Source organism: Littorina saxatilis, linkage group LG6 (genome assembly GCF_037325665.1).
Source record: "Littorina saxatilis isolate snail1 linkage group LG6, US_GU_Lsax_2.0, whole genome shotgun sequence".
Classification (NCBI taxonomy): Eukaryota; Metazoa; Mollusca; class Gastropoda; order Littorinimorpha; family Littorinidae; genus Littorina; species Littorina saxatilis.
Genome location: NC_090250.1, coordinates 9,382,000 through 9,391,828, shown reverse-complemented (window position 1 = coordinate 9,391,828; position 9,829 = coordinate 9,382,000). Strand labels below are relative to the sequence as shown.

Here is a 9,829-nt window from a genome sequence, read left to right as displayed (position 1 = left end):
TCAACCAAGGGACTTCAATTACACGACAAAGTTGCCTCCCCTGTCCGCTGACACGGATAATTCCTTCTTTGACGCATGTAAACAAAATGCATTCGTACCAGAGTACGCTATGATTCGTACAGTTCATCGGAGTTCATTCCGTGACTTTAAAGGGATCTAAAAGACTTGTTATGATTACAAGTGCAGGTTCTCCAAATTTGGAGGCTTGAATGCCTCTGAATTATGAGCTATGAATTTAACACATTAAAGTTCAAGATTACCCGAAGCCTCCCATGCCATTTACCCTCCTGGGTTAAAGGTTATAAATTGATTCCAGAAAATAACATGACTGGTATGGACTGATCATTGTGTCTACCGTGGAGCCATCGGGGTTCTATGGGAAAGGCTACACAAAAAAACTTGCCTGTGAAAAGGGAAAGACGGTGACCAAAAATAAATGATGATAGCGATATTTCTAATTGTGGATCAGCAGAGTCGAGAAGCATACATGATGTTTACCAAAGTGTGTGTGCGTGTCTGTCTGTCCACGTGTGTGTTTGAGCTCTTTTCGGTACAGAATATGAGTTTGGGGATTGAGTGAAGAGGGAGACCTAAAAAAAAAACTACTCGGTATTTTGGTTCTTTTTATCACAATTCAGTCTGTTTTAATTTTCAAGTTATATCAGAAATTTTCTATTTGCACTGATACACTGGAATCCCTTGTGGATGTATTGCTTTAAGGGTCTACAAATAGTACTACTGAACCAAAATCATCCTGTTTCTTTACGTTTTGAGCAATTCAATTGTCTTGTTTTTTTGTTTTTTAAAAATTTGATTCCTCTTCATTCTTCTAAAAAAAAAGCTTTCATTGCGATAAACAAAACATTACTGGATAGACATTTTCTTGGAGAACGTCTGTATTAGCAAGCATTTAAAGTAGGAGGACGATATGGAACGTACGATAAAAGGATGTGCTTTAGCTTTCTGTCTCATCATTTATAAATGTTGCCCTTCAATCACACACACACACACTTTTGATCCAGCTCCAACCATATTTCATAAGGCTTTATTCAGGGTTGTCTCTTGTTCTTAAACATCCGATTTCTAAGCACACGTCTGTGCTGAGAATATGAACATGAACCGATATGAACATCAATGTCAGCCGCCTTTTTATTATGAAATAATGTTCATTTGTGTTCCAAACACTTCCGAAGAATACTTGTTGGTGTGTCTTCAGTCGCCCTGACATCATCACAACTCGACCCTGTCCTGCAAAAATACAAATATATACAGGGTGACACCCAAACATTCAACCCAAACAAATGCTTATTTCTTTAACATCTGTTGACCGAATTAGTTATCTTTCTTTTTTTCTTTCTTTTTTTTTTGGTCCCTGTCCTGTCCTGTCTTGTCTTGTCATGCCTTGTCTTGTCTTGTCTTGTCATCCCTCTATTGGCCTACTGGCAACCTTTTCCTAACTTGTCTTGTCTTGCCATGTCTTGTCTTGTCTTGTATTGTATATACATTTAGCATACATTTGGGTAAAGGTTTGCGAACAGGTAAGGGGTGTAAGAGAGAGAGAGAGACAGAGACAGAGAGAGAGATGGTGGTGGTCTATGTTACATTACACAGGTCAACACAGTTGCAAGTTCATAGGTTAAAGGCTGCCCTTTTCGTAGCGTTCATTAATTAATTCCTATTGTTTACATGTGCCAATAATGTTATAAAACTGTACCTAAGGGGATATAATAACGATTGGCTGTAGCTTTCAAAAACAGAAAAAATTATTTCAGTATTGCAAAGTGGTGTTGATAGTGTCGAATGTAAACAGAAGTCTCAAAGTGAAAGTGGATGTTTTCCGGAAATTGCGAAGTTAACAAGAATACAGAAAAGCGCGCTTTCCTGCTTAGCACAATCCGCTACCGCGCTAATCTGGCGTGTCAATATCACTACGTTTTGCACGTGGAAGGTGAGCGATTTCCTTCACGCGGGGATTGACGAAGCTGTACTGTCTGTGTTGACGGTCTAAAAATAGCCCAAGCCCTGGAGAACTGTTTCTAAAGATAGCAATAAACTTGATTAATAATTGATTATTTCTTGTAATTGGTAAGGACTTCAAACCTAAAACTTTGCAGGAAGCTTAATTTCTTTCTTCGTTCATGGGCTTAGACTCCCACGTTCACTCATGTTTTTAGCACGAGTGGATTTTTACGTGTATGACCGTTTTTACCCCGCCATTTAGGCAGCATACGCCGATTTCGGGGGAAGGAAGCTTAATTTATACATCCCCGCAACGATGGGAAAAGCCCTGGAAGTAAGTAAACTAATTAAATAGGACTTTGTCAGCCTTTAAATGAGGGGTTATTGTGTATAGTGAGGAAATAATTTTCTGATGTATTTTTAATTCATTATTGGTGTTTTATGCAAAACGTACGGTCAATATTGAAAGTTTAAAAAAGGTACTGCCCTCACATTAATACGAAGGCGGGATCACAGCTGGATAAGACAAGGTACGGCAATTTCGACCCGGAGGTCTCTTTCAGGGCGCACAGAGGATGAGACAACACAGGAGAAAAAAAAAACCCACAGATAATAGCACACGGAAGGAACGATTACAGCAGTTATAATTAAATTACTTTGTGGGTCAGGGTTTTTTAGGAGTACAGGGGAAACCCCTTTTAAGACCTTAAAAAATGTGAGAAAATCAAGTCTTAAAATGGAAGGGGTCTAAAAATGGGGGTAATTTACAGGTTATGAACAGAACATCTTCTTCTTCAGCGTTCCAGAAATTCTGGTGACGTGTGAGCTCGTTTGCCCATTTGGGTTCCCCACACTATACTCTGAGAGCATAGTCAGCTTCACTCCGCTTTCGTTGAGTAGGCATGCTGGGTATTTTCGTGTTTCCATAACCCACCGAACTCCGACATGGTTTACAGGATCTTTTCCGTGCGCACTTGGTCTTGTGCTTGCGTGTACACACGAAGGGGATTAAGTCACTAAGCAGGTCTGCACATAAGTTGACCTGGGAGATCGGAAAAATCTCCACTCTTAACCCACCAGGCGGCAGCGACCGGGATTCGAACTCACGACCTCCCGATTAGGAGGCTGACGTCTTACCACTGCGCGCCACTTCACCCGTCACAGAACATCTAAAGAAGCAAGATCTTAAAACGGAGGAAGTCTGAAATGAATGGGTCTGAAAGGGGGTTCCACTGTGGAAAAGTACCTGTCAGTTTACCTGTATGTATTAGGACCGGGTGGCCGAGTGGTAACGCACTTGCGCTCGGAAGCGAGAGGTTGCGAGTTCGACCCTGGGTCAGGGCGTTAGCAATTTTCTCCCCCCTTTCCTAACCTAGGTGGTGGGTTCAAGTGCTAGTCTTTCGGATGAGACGAAAAACCGAGGTCCCTTCCGTGTACACTACATTGGGGTGTGCACGTTAAAGATCCCACGATTGACAAAAGGGTCTTTCCTGGCAAAATTGTATAGGCATAGATAAAAATGTCCACCAAAATACCCGTGTGACTTGGAATAATAGGCCGTGAAAAGTAGGATATGCGCCGAAATGGCTGCGATCTGCTGGCCGATGTGAATGCGTGATGTATTGTGTAAAAAAAATTCCATCTCACACGGCATAAATAAATCCCTGCGCCTTGAATATGTGCGCGATATAAATTGCATAAAAAAAATAAAAAATAAAAATAAAAAAATCCCTGCGCTTAGAACTGTACCCACGGAATACGCGCAATATAAGCCTCATATTGATTGATTGAATAAGACCACCCCTGACATGCGGCACATACCAACTATCTACAAGTGCTTTGTGTGAACAGTAAAAAAAATTGTTTTCCTTTTTGCGAATTCATTTCATTAAACACAACAACAACAAAATTCATCAAATTCCAGCTGAGCAGAACGGCTTTCACAATTATCACTGGGCCTTTAAAGGCATGTTCCTCACCATATTACCCAGCATATCAGACACCACATGTTTGACTAGGTTTTTACATGGGAACAACAAGACTATACAGGATGGTAAAAAAACCTCCCTATTTTCTTTTTAATCACATTTTTGACTGCGAAAAAAAAAGAGATCAAAAAGGAAATATGGCGCTTTTTTTTAGACACCCCTTTTTACGTCCAGCTTCTTTTGGTGGAGATTCAAGTTACAGACACATGTGAAATTCATTAAGCAAAAAGGTTCCCACTATGCACTGCCACAGAACACAACCAGGTTATTAATGTGCGGTACAGTGTATAATTATGTTTAAGTAAAAGGATGCCCTTCTTTTGTTTAATTGGAGCATCTATGATGTCTGACATTTTGGTTCTAACGGTAAGGAACGTATGTTTAGGCTCTAATAAGGACAGTTTGTCTTGTCAAAAGCCTCATGCATATTCCTTCCTCCCCATGCAAGACTTTCTTTTATTTGAATATCTGCCTTTATAGTACAAAAATCAAATAAAAAGGTCGCACTCTGCGCATAGCGACAAAAATCGCAATTTTACCAAGAAAACCTCACACTCTTTATGTGGAGAAAGACCCTGACTGTTGCAGTATGTTATGCATTTGAAAACATCTGAAATTGTGTACTTGAATTCTACAGTTTGATCAGTTCTGTGTGTTTAAAAAGTTACCTTGATCATTCTGACATGCTCTTGCTCAAATCACATCCCAGACAATATTGTAGACTCCATTGATAGACGCTGTGGTGCATGGGAGAACTGCATTCTGAGGAAACGAAAAAAATATACACTGAGGAAGAACAGTCACAACAACATTTGCAGCAGCAACAGGCTATATAATTTTATTCAAAGAACACTTAAATAAGGTAAAATGAAAATCAGTGTTGTGTCAGTAAATTTGATTTGGGGGAGATGGAAGGATTGGGGTGGGGGTTTAGAGGCGGGGATAGAAGGATAGCTGGGAACCGGGGAAGGTGGGGTGGCTAACACAGTTTGATCATGTAATGACTGGTACAATGTTTAATATATATCTAAAAAGGCAGCAACTCTGTAATGCATTATGTGAACCAACTTCTCCATAAACTAAATAAAGATCAGTAAAAGTTACCTCTTTCATTCTGGAATCTTTTTGGTCCCATCACAGCTCAGACGCAGACTCAATGGACAGATACTGTAATGATGAAAATAACACCAGCAATTTAAGGGAGAACAAGAATTATGCAGAGAGGAGAAACAGTAATGAGTAAGAACAACAGCAGCAGCAGCAGCAGCAGACTCAATACTCTTACTCTACATAACACTCTCACTGAATGACTGATTCAGTAACTAAATCCCAGTGAAGTGCAAGTGATCAAAATTACTTATGTAAAAACAGAGAAATAGAGAGAGAGAGAGAGAGAGAGAGAGAGAGAGAGAGAGAGAGAGAGAGAGAGAGAGAGAGAGAGAGACAGACACAGACAGACAGACAGACAGGCAGAGACAATGCGAATGTGTGTGTGTGTGTGTGTGTGTGTGTGTGTGTGTGTGTGTGTGTGTGTGTGTGTACATGGGAAATGCAGTGCCATTGAAAACAAACACTTGCTTCATTTAAATATCAACAGTTATACAACATAAGAGGCACTAGAAAAGTTGTACATGAAAATAAATGTTGCTCTTGCTGATGGAAAAAGAGCAGGGGGAGAGGGTCGATGTTGCTTGCACTTGCAGATAATTATGCACTAACATCCAGCTGTTTTTCCGGGTGTACTGTAACCCTGTAATGTTTAAGCAGAAATGTTTGTGGATCACGTTATGCTTCTGCTTTTAGATCAATTTGAGTATTTGCAATATTACCTGGATCATTGCGGCATCCTCTTGATCACATCACATTTGAGACTTTGACCTATATAGACTCCATGGGCAGACGCTGAAGTTATTACAAGGGCATTCTGAAAAATGACAATACAAATGCAGAGATGTAGAACTTTACATTACACTTACAGAAGCAACAACCAGAGAGCTGATTTATACAGGTAGAGAGAGAGAGAGAAAGAGAAGAAGAAGTAAAAGAAACAAGTCGCGTAAGGCGAAAATACAATATTTAGTCAAGTAGCTGTCGAACTCACAGAACACGTGGAATTGACAAGAAGAGCGGGGTATTCGTTGCGCTGAGAAGGATAGCACGCTTTTCTGTACCTCTCTTTGTTTTAACTTTCTGAGCGTGTTTTTAATCCAAACATATCATATCTATATATTTTTGGAATCAGGAACCGACAAGGAATAAGATGAAAGTGTTTTTAAATTGATTTCGAAAAAAAAAATTTGATAATAATTTTTATATATTTAATTTTCAGAGCTTGTTTTTAATCCGAATATAACATATTTATATGTTTTTGGAATCAGCAAATGATGGAGAATAAGATAAACGTAAATTTGGATCGTTTTATAAATTTTTATTTTTTTTTACAATTTTCCGATTTTTAATGACCAAAGTCATTAATTAATTTTTAAGCCACCAAGCTGAAATGCAATACCGAACCCCGGGCTTCGTTGAAGAGTACTTGACCAAAATTTCAACCAATTTGGTTGAAAAATGAGGGCGTGACAGTGCCGCCTCAACTTTCACGAAAAGCCGGATATGACGTCATCAAAGACATTTATCAAAAAAATGAAAAAAACGTTCGGGGATTTCATACCCAGGAACTCTCATGTCAAATTTCATAAAGATCGGTCCAGTAGTTTAGTCTGAATCGCTCTACACACACACACACACACACGCACGCACACACACACATCTCATGTCAAATTTCATAAAGATCGGTCCAGTAGTTTAGTCTGAATCGCTCTACACACACACACACACACACGCACGCACACACACACATACGCACATACACCACGACCCTCGTTTCGATTCCCCCTCGATGTTAAAATATTTAGTCAAAACTTGACTAAATATAACAAGTCGCGTAAGGCGAAAATACAATATTTAGTCAAGTAGCTGTCGAACTCACAGAATGAAACTGAACGCAATGCAACGCAGCAAGACCGTATACTCGTAGTCCACCGCTCATTGCATAGGCAGTGAAATTGACAAGAAGAGCGGGGTAGTAGTTGCGCTAAGAAGGATAGCACGCTTTTCTGTACCTCTCTTTGTTTTAACTTTCTGAGCGTGTTTTTAATCCAAACATATCATATCTATATGTTTTTGGAATCAGGAACCGACAAGGAATAAGATGAAAGTGTTTTTTAATTGATTTGGACACTTTAATTTTGATAATAATTTTTATATATTTAATTTTCAGAGCTTGTTTTTAATCCGAATATAACATATTTATATGTTTTTGGAATCAGCAAATGATGGAGAATAAGATAAACGTAAATTTGGATCGTTTTATAAATTTTTATTTTTTTTTACAATTTTCAGATTTTTAATGACCAAAGTCATTAATTAATTTTTAAGCCACCAAGCTGAAATGCAATACCGAACCCCGGGCTTCGTCGAAGATTACTTGACCAAAATTTCAACCAATTTGGTTGAAAAATGAGGGCGTGACAGTGCCGCCTCAACTTTCACGAAAAGCCGGATATGACGTCATCAAAGACATTTATCCAAAAAATGAAAAAAACGTTCGGGGATTTCATACCCAGGAACTCTCATGTCAAATTTCATAAAGATCGGTCCAGTAGTTTAGTCTGAATCGCTCTACACACACACACACACACACACACACGCACAGACAGACACACATACACCATACCCTCGTTTCGATTCCCCCTCGATGTTAAAATATTTAGTCAAAACTTGACTAAATATAAAAAGAGAGCATAGAAAGAGAGAGGGGGTGGGGGATGGGGCAAAGGGAGTGTGTAATGTGACGTGAGGAAGGGGAAGAGCAATGGAAAATGAAACTCTCAGTACTTTTAATTTATATTAACAGTTATGGAACTATTTGAGCACTCCCCATAACCACAAACAAGGTACAGACGGCAACATATGTTGCACGGAAGGGTGGGGGTAGTTGGACTGGAGAGTGTTGTTATGGGTTTAGGGTGGAGCTGGGGCGGAGTGTGTATAATAATAAGCATGATCAGTTAGTGCTAACAACTATCTTGATCTTCACAGACATAAATTGCACAATGATTTCACCACCATGTACCTTTATTTTTGCCCTTGAGTTAGGTGGAAGACAATGTTGAGTGGTGAACGCAAGTTGTATTGATCACTGGGTCATCCTGCGGTCCGGGCCATTGATCTGCACATTGCACCGTACCAGCACAAACAAACACAATGTTATGATCTCAATCAGCCTGCATGGTCAATCATGAATCTAAGAACACAAACACTGTCCAGATCTAATTGAAAACGAGATCATCATTACTTGGGAAATTCAATGAAAATCTAGCAGTCAACGAAGCAGATAGATCTGTCCTTGTGATTGTTGTTGCAAGCAGATAAATGTGTGAACTTCCTTATCTCAACGTTATCATTCAACATATTGATATTTTGCCTGATGGATGTTGTGCCGATGAGATAAACAAACAATCAAAATCAAAGTCATAAACTTTTGAAGAAAAAAATTAAACAAATTGAGCAGAAAGAATCTAGCTTACTGCTGTGCTGATTTCGACAAAATCAATGCGTTTACATGCCGAAGTCATTCCTGCTTTTATTCATATCATACTAGATGATCCTAATGCACAACAATACGAAAACGAGCTCAGCGAAATGAGTAACACTGCCTCACCTGCACTAACACAATGCTGCAGAAGCGAAGGTCGTCTACGACTGGAAATTTCGAAGTCGAACAGCGGCGTTTTTTCACTCTCAGCGGTTGTCTTGCTCGGAAAAGTGAAAAGCTTAACTTGAAATCGAACGGAAGTCACCATTCTACCTTTTCGTTCAAGCGTTGTTTTTATAAAATCTCAGAAAATGTAATTTTGACTTGGGTGATTTCGTCCGCCATTGAGATTCAGTTTTTCAATAATTTGTCTTCCTCCTTGGCAGAAGAGTCAAAGGTTCGGCCCGATCTTCAAGGTTCCCAAGACATGACTTGCAAACCCCGAACCTAGTTCGCCGAACCTCCCAAACCTAGTTCGAAAACTCAGGTTCGTCTGGTTAAGAACCAAGACAAGTTCGCCGAACCAGTCTTGAGGTTCGCCGAACCCCACGAACCTAGTTCGCGAACCAAAGGTTCGTCTGGTTAAGAACAGCCTTAACACCACCAACGCCAAATGGTAGAATATTAACTGCCTCATAAAGGCTCCGCTTCGTCGCACTTCAAAACATGTATCCTTCCCAGACATCCTACCCCGGGTAGAACTGAATAGAGCGTAGAACGAGGCTCCCGCATACCCTGGTAAGGATGTGATTTTAAAAGCGGTGCTCCGGTGTCTTTTGTACCCCCGTCAAATCTGTCACCTCGCGTTCATACGGGCACGGTGATTGTGCGTTAAAGGAGATTGATGGTTAATCTGGTTACTGTTTTTTGTTACACTAGTCGTGTCTGTGGGTGGAACGAACGACAGAGCCGCGGGAGGAGGCCATTAGACATGCACGTGCACACACATACATACTGTTAAAGGCACAGTCCCGGCTTACCGTGTACACGATTCGGCTCATCATCGCAGCCAGTCCAGGATTTGTACACGAGATTCTTCTTCTTCATGTATGGGTTGAAACTACCACGGAGTTTACGTGTATAACCTTTTTTAACTCGCTTTTTGGACAACCATACGCCGTACATGGTGTCAGTACAGGATCTTTTCCGTGCGCGCTTGGTCTTGTGCTTGCGTGTACACACGAAGGGGGATAAGTCACTGGCAGGTCTGCTCATTAGTTGATCTGAGAGTTCGGACACATCTCCACCCGCAACCCATCAGGCGCGGCCTGGATTCGAACCCACG

The 9,829-nt window shown here is 40.3% G+C and overlaps 1 long non-coding RNA gene across 2 annotated transcripts; it reads right to left on the bottom strand.

Moving 5' to 3' along the window:
- Nucleotides 1–846: 846 nt before the first annotated feature.
- On the bottom strand, nucleotides 847–9,138 carry LOC138968437 (uncharacterized). 2 transcript variants are annotated; one of them, XR_011456185.1, is made up of 6 exons: nucleotides 8,671–9,138; nucleotides 8,083–8,178; nucleotides 5,777–5,871; nucleotides 5,052–5,114; nucleotides 4,616–4,709; nucleotides 847–1,248 (listed from the first exon to the last, which is right to left on the bottom strand). It is a non-coding gene; the product is annotated as an uncharacterized lncRNA (long non-coding RNA). The 2 variants fall into 2 exon arrangements; XR_011456186.1 differs by lacking the exon at nucleotides 4,616–4,709.
- Between the last annotated feature and the right edge of the window lie 691 nt (nucleotides 9,139–9,829).